We start from the raw sequence: 7,657 nt of genomic DNA on the forward strand, positions 1-7,657 counted from the left end.
TTGCATTTAATCTTTGAAGTAAATATCTATTTATAAAAGACACTAATGTTAAGTAATAAAGTAGAACTGGCATTAGTCAGTGGACCTTGACAATGGGTGGGGGGTTTGGGTGGGGAGACACAGCTAGTGGAAACTTGAGCCTGAAAGCAGAAAAGAGATCGAGTCTAATCCATTAGGATACCGAGGAACCCCTTGGTACCGTGCCCTGGGAATCCTAAGGCAGATAAAGCAACTTGGCTCTAGGATAATGGGCTACAGGGTACTACTAATATTCTTCTAATATGTCTTACCAAAGACAATGAGGAGCCTCTGAAGTCAAACGTATTAAAATGAAATGGTATGAAAAATAGATCTCTGGGAAATGATTTCTGTATAACTAAACCTGGGCTATTATTTATTATAAGGAAAAGGGGAAAAATGAAAGATACAGTATTATAATGGGTAATATTTGATTATGACATACAGACATATAGATAGATAATATAGCTAAATACAAAAGCCAACTGATGAGATTATAAGAATGAAGGGTGAACTGTATCACCGAATTGAATCAATATTGAATAATATATTAATAACCTTATTTTTAATTTACAAGTAAAATTTGAGACCCTCATAGCTTACTCAAAAATGTCTTACTACATTTTCTAGTTTATTTGTGCTCTGCTTTAAGCCATAAGCTGAAGAAATTTGTGTGTATGTGTGAGCATGAATACACATATTCTCATATCTTTAGAAGAAAGTACTTTGTTTACTGACAGTTTTGAGGCATGCAACTAACTGTAAGCCAAGACTGATAAAATTGTTCTGTTCTCATGAGCACAGACATCCATCAGGAGAGCAAATAAATGAATAGATGAAAATAAATGAAAAAGCATTTATTAAGCACCTACTAGGTCTTTTGTTACTGATAATTTTGAGCAGCAATCCTGTAAACTGACAGCTGAAATTTCCTTAGTGTAGAGCATCTTTATGATAAATGCTCCTGTAAAAGTGTATTATGATTCTTCATAATAAAATACCTATAATGGAACTTTGGCTGGGCCTTGAGACACAGAGAATCTTCAATGAAGATCAATCATACTCTCTCGTATCTCCACAGTGTGGGCTCAGCCTGTCTTTGCAACTTGCCAAGCCTTGACTTCTCAACCTCTAGAAACAACTCTTCTCCCCCATCCCATGAATAGCCCAGGAAACCTCTTTTTTTCTCCATTTAGTCACAAACCTTCTCCTGCCTCCAAGGATTTCCTATCTTTTCTCTGCCCATTTAAATCTCACCCATATTTCAAAGCCCAAATTAAGCTCAGTCTCTTCTGTGAATCCTTTTCTGATGAGCTCATTCTACTCTGACTTCTGTCTCTCTTTTCTGGAGGGATGCCTACAGCATTTCTCTGTACTAAGTAGCTAAGTGGTGCAGTGGATAGAATGTTGAACCTGGAGTCAAGTTCAAATTTTTCCTTAGATACTTACTAGCTATGTATGACTAGCTAAACTCCTGAATGCCCCCAAAGGAGATTAAAATATAATTGGGAAATGTTTAACAAAATAAAAAAAATACTACTCAACATAAGTAATGTTATTATTTGGTTCTTTAAGTCAATAGGCAGCTAGGGATCCATCCTATTTGATTTTAACACCACTACACTAGGCCTTAGCATCTGCCTTCTGCCCTGCATATTCAAGAACAGTCACCTGAACTACTGATGGAATATGAGGACCTATTGTCTTTTCCGTCATTCTCTCTACTGTACTATTAGGATCTCCAGGCTTTCACTGCCTTACAACTGAATTTTCTTTTATTCTCTTCTTTTACTTCTTTTATTGTATCCCCTTATTAGAGTGTGTTTCTTTATAGAAGAGACAGTCTAACTTTTTCTATTTGTGGTATATTGCTTGGCACCTAATAAATACTTACTCAAATATCTTTCATTCTGTCAGTCACATAGATCGAGGTTTCAAGTCACCAATGGCAATAGTCGCGTAGGGTTGGGAAGTGGAGGAGAAGAGATCTAGTAGGGACAGGGCAAGAGTTCCAGGGTAATGGCTTAGGACTGATTGCCAAGCAGATCAGAGATATACAAGCCCTGAATGATTCTGTGCTCTCAAGCAACTATATTGCCCCAGTCCTAGAAGTGAGATGAGGCATAATGACACTCCAGGTTGAAGGCCAGCCATAAGTGGCCACCACTAAAGTGAGATGGTGTGGTGGGAAACCATCCCACAGACAGGACAGGAAGGGGATCTTTGTCAGATCGGTTTCCACGATGGTCAAAATTGACTCACCAGGACTGTTCCAGTTTGAAGAGCGTAGGAGTACAACTCCTGTTTTGCCTGGAACTTGGTTGTTGGTTCATTCTCTGCACCTGCTTCATGGTGAGAACTACATTAGAGGGAGAGGCAATGTGGAGTAATGCAAAGAACAGTGGCCTGGGAATTGGAAGAAACCTGTGGTCAAATATTAACTTTTGCCCCTACTGGCTGAGTGACTGCAACAAAGAGACTACCTTTCTGAGCTTATGAATTCTCACCATGTAGGGGAACATACTAATACTTGTGCCACCTATCTCACAGAGGAGTTCTGAGAAAAAACCCTTTATGAACCTAAACTAAGAAACTGACCATGCATCAGGATAACTAGAGCAATTCAGGTGTGTACCCAGGATTGAGTAAACTGCTGAGGTTGTGAACTTTGTGAAGCCTTTGGGGATTGTTCTCAGAGAGTTCTGTGAGTGAGATATCTGATGAAGAATGAGGAAAGCCCAATCCAGGTGTGGTTAGCCCTAATCCCTGCCCCTGTGCCAGTTAGACTAGTTGTTTGTTTGGGTTTTTTTCCTTGAAAGGTATAGAAGCTATCCTTGAGATTGGATTATTTTAGGGGACCAAAGGCTTACTTCCTGGTCTCCATACAAAACAGGCATGAGGAATTCCACATATTCTTTGATTCTTGACTGAGGGATCATGATGGGCATCTCAGTCAAAATAGTTTGAGGTAGCTAAATCAACTTAAAGTGTTCCTTACTGCATATCCTTATTGACTATCTGCCTACTTTGACAACATAAATCTTTTATGAAATATTGAATGACCTATGAATGTTTTATTTCCTGCCAAGGTTGGGACTGACCTAAGTCAAAAACCAGCCCAGACAGCAACAGATTTTTGTAGAGTCAAGTAGATAGCATCTGATTTGTGTTTCTCTAATCTCCAAAAGTCAGAAAGAAACAGCTTTTGCTACCTCAGCATGGGCTGCTTCTATTAACAGAGCAGTTGAGGTGAGTTGAAAATGAGTGTAAACTGAGCCTCACAGAACAGGGTGGGTGAGATAACTCCTGCTGCCCTGAAGGCAAATTCCCCCTCCCCTGGCTCTGAGGCAGGGAGAAGACAGCTGCTCTTAATTCTCTCTGAGCAGAAAAAACATAACTTTCCTGTGGCACCTGGAGACATCCATCATCACACACCCTCAGCATCTTCTATAGGGATCCTCCTTGATCCCTATAGTTTCTGCCCATTCCTCTGCCGCTGATCATTATAGTGTCATGAAAAATGTAGTAAAGACCACTGCCATAGATTTGTGTGCTGGTAGGTGAGCTATAGTAGTTGGGAGCCACAAAGCCTAGAATAATGCAGTAGACTCCTGTCTACAGAGAGAAATTTGTAAGCTGAAACTTCATCACTAGAAGAACCACACACACGAACACATATGTGCATACACATACACACATGTATGCATATATGCACACAGAGAGGCATATAAGAGGGGGTTACACTGTTACATTTATATCATACTAGGCCTTTGAGTAGAGTGTGCTCAGTACAGAGGGGATAGGAACTTGACAGTTAAAAAGAGGCTTGAATATTAATTAGCTTGCTCTCTGTCTCTCTCTCTCTGTGTCTCTCTCCCTCTCTCTGTGTCTCTCTCCCTTTCCCTCCCTCCTTCCCTCTCTCCTCTTCCCTTTTTCTCACTCCTTCCCTCTCTAATATACATACATACATACATACATATATCTATATATATATGTGTGTGTGTGCAGGTGTATATGTGTGTGTATACACAAGCACACACACACACACATATATATATATATAAAATTTATGGGAGAGAGAGAGAAAGAAAGAGAGAGAGCTCTTATTTACTCATTTCCAGTCATGTCTGACTCTCTGTGACCCCATTTGGGGTTTTCTTGGCAAAGATAATGAAGTAGTTTGCCACTTTTCCAGATAATTTTAAAGATGAGGAAACTGAGGCAAACAGGATAAAGTGACTTGCCCAGGCTCACATAGCTAATAAGTGTGTGAGGCCAGATTAGAACTTAGGTCTTCCTGATTTCAAGTCCAGTGTCTATCCATTGCACCTAGTAGCTGCTACATACACACACACACACACACACACGTTTCCCTTCCCAACCCCTTTCCCCTCTTCTCTCCTCCCCTCTCCTCCCCCCTTTCCCTTCCCCTCTCCTCTCTTCTCCCGTTCTCTGTAAACATACATACATATACATACTGGGACACACACATACACACACACATATATGTATATACACATATGCACATACATGTATGCATATATACATACATAAATAGATGTGTGCCTACACACATAAATATGCAGAAGAACACCTTATGAAAGTTAGATGAGTGTTCTAAAGGACAAAAATTTTACATCTATGTTAAGACAGTTTGAAATAGTTATCCTAAGACTTTTCACTCTAGGCTCTTAGTTATATATGAGATTTAACATTGGGAAAGGAGTCTAAAAGCTGACAATATCCACCATATTATAATGTGTGTGTGTGTGTGTGTATTTTTTCATTTCTTTGTCTTTCCTGGTAGTGGTAAAGATGTGTTTTATATCATCCCCATTCTCTTGCTAGGCCCAGTATGAATAATGACAACCTTGTATGATTTGATCCTAAGGGACAGGAGTCCCATTTATGCCAGAGAGATTTTCTCAATTATAATTATTAGTCAGTATTTTAAAGATAAGTTTTGAGAGAAAGTTATGGTGATTTTTGCTGACTTCACAGTAGAAGGAAAGTCTGAGAAATTGTATTTCTCCCACAATCTTACAACTCAGAAGGGAATCCATTTCCCTCCCCTGAAAGTACAGAACATGAAATTTAATTACAGAGAAAGGGAGAATAAAAACACAAAATTCCTTTGTCTTTTCCCTTTGAACATCATTCCTCTTCCTTCACACTGGAGAAAGTACACTATTAGAAAACTTTTCTTGCTGTGCTATACTTTCATGTTTTAATATTTCATCGACTTTGAAATGTTTTAGTGTGGGTTTTCTTTTTTATGTGTAGTGATTATTAGAGCAAAGTTCACATTTTTCTAGGGACATACAATGAATGAAACATTTTAGCATTTCCATATGTTGTTTTAAAGATTCTAAAACATTCAATTTGTTTTCACTAATGTGAAGTTGAAAATCTTAATGCAACAATTTTTCAGTGTGATTGATTAACATTTCCTTTGTGTATTTCTATCCTTTCATCCTCCCTCACTTCTAATGAGTTAACTTTTTCTTCTTGTGTAACATTGCAACATTAAATTTCTAGAATTCAATGTTTAAAAAAATTTCTGGAATTCAGCACTGATTTAATTAAGTAAATTTAATTAAGTAAATATTAGTCAAAAGAATTACAGTAACACCTCATTTATCTGTCACCATCAGGGAATAAAGGGCTCCAAAGAAGTAAAACTTGAGGAAATTTGGAATTAATGTCTTTAAGAACTTGAACTTTAAGAAGAATAACTGTTTTAGAGGGAAATGCAACCTCTCTGAGTTTACTCATATATCAGATGTTGTGGCTGGATTTAATGGTCTCCAGTGTTCCTTCTAGATCTCAGTCTATGTTCCTATCAAGTGTTCTTAAAATGTGTCACAAATGTCCCTGCCTTATTAATCAGAATATACAGACCATAGTTTAATCTTTTCATGATAACTTAGGGCCATCATATGTAATGGCTATTATACAGGGTTATGACGTCTAAAGCTATTGAAATGTGAAGTGCTGGGTGACCATACACAAAAAGATACCACACTATTTTGTTTTTTATGAGAATTTTGTTTTTGCTTTCCTTTGCGTCCAGATCATTTTTGATGTAATCACTGCATCTGTTATCCTAGGAAGAATAGAAGTTTGTTAGTAGCAATCTGATTAAATTAGTCACATTATCACTTGTGTTAAAAAAAAAAAAAAACAACTTCTAAGTCCACAGGCTCTATATTTAACAATGGCTCCATTCTTTTCCAAGGGAAAAAGATACAAGGGCCTTGTGTCAACTATTACCTTGGTGATCAGGGGCTGTTCCATGTTTTAGTCATCAGCATTCCAAAAAACTGAGGCTCCCTGACTGATGTTTAAGGAGGAGAATTACTATACATAGATCTTGTCTGCTATGAAGTAAAAAGAGTTGGTATTTGATGACAGCTGTATTTACAGCACATAGGGAAGAAAATAAACATCTATTATATGAATAGATGCCCAAAATATATTGATGACAAGAATTAACGAGTTATCAGCAAGTGAATTGATGGTCTCTCTATTGATAATTCATTTTTCACTTGTTTCTTACATTTCATTGGTAGAGATAGTTTCTTCACCCAGGAATCCCCTAAATCAGTGAAATCTTGGTCTCTGTCCCTGACCCTGATCCTGTCATTAAATTGATGAATTCTGTCCTCACTGGTTGGTGAGATTATGTTATTGAATTTTACTTATGTTAAGTCTTTTGTACTTGGAATTCTTTAATTTATATTAATTAATTGTTTAATTTACATTAAGGAAATCTCTTTGTGCATCTGGCAGATTTGTCATCTATCATAGGATGACTAGGCTAGATACTAGCTAAGGTCCCTTTCAGAGATAAAATTCTATGATACTATGCAAACCAATTGTTGTTTCTTTAAAAGAAATGAACTTGATGAGCTTAGTACCAAATAAAGAGGGTAGCCCGGTAAGATCATGAGTGTAAGTCTGAAAAGAGTCACAATGTATTTATGTGTTAAATACAGTGGCATAGAAGATGTGTGGTTATGCATGAGGGCATCCACTTTCATTTTTCCCCTATCCACCACTGGTTATGTCGTGTTTTATATTTTAGGCCATTCTTTCCTTAAAACATTTCAAGATAGGTGGCACAATGGACAGATTGCTCATGAGTGGCTAGAGAAGAGATGTTTACTGTGTAATGTAGAGTATAGAATGCCAGACTTGGAGTCAGGAAGACTAGATTTTAACTCATCTCAGATAATTCCTTGCTTTGTGACCGTGGTCAAGGGACTTGACTTTTTTGAAACTATAAAATGGGAATGATGAAAACATCTATTTCACAGGTTTATGAGCCTTAAACAAGACAATTTATAAAGTGCTTTGCAAAGTAAAGCATTTGTAAGTGCTAGCTTTCCCTTTCATCTCCTCGTCCTCCTATTCATCATCATCATCATCATCATCTTCATCATCAATCACCTCCCATTTACAGATTAGGAACTTAAGGAAACTAAGAGAGTTTAAGTGGCTTACCTGAGGTCATACAGTATCTGACTTCAAGTCCAGTACTCTTTTCACTATATTCTACAAGAGACATAGAAAGGGATGAATGGGTGGTGGACTTGTGCCATGGGAACTTAATGTGGCATAGACAAACCTAGACTTA

Source organism: Phascolarctos cinereus, unplaced genomic scaffold, assembly GCF_003287225.1.
Source record: "Phascolarctos cinereus isolate Bilbo 61053 unplaced genomic scaffold, phaCin_HiC Scaffold_1;HRSCAF=81, whole genome shotgun sequence".
NCBI lineage: Eukaryota > Metazoa > Chordata > Mammalia > Diprotodontia > Phascolarctidae > Phascolarctos > Phascolarctos cinereus.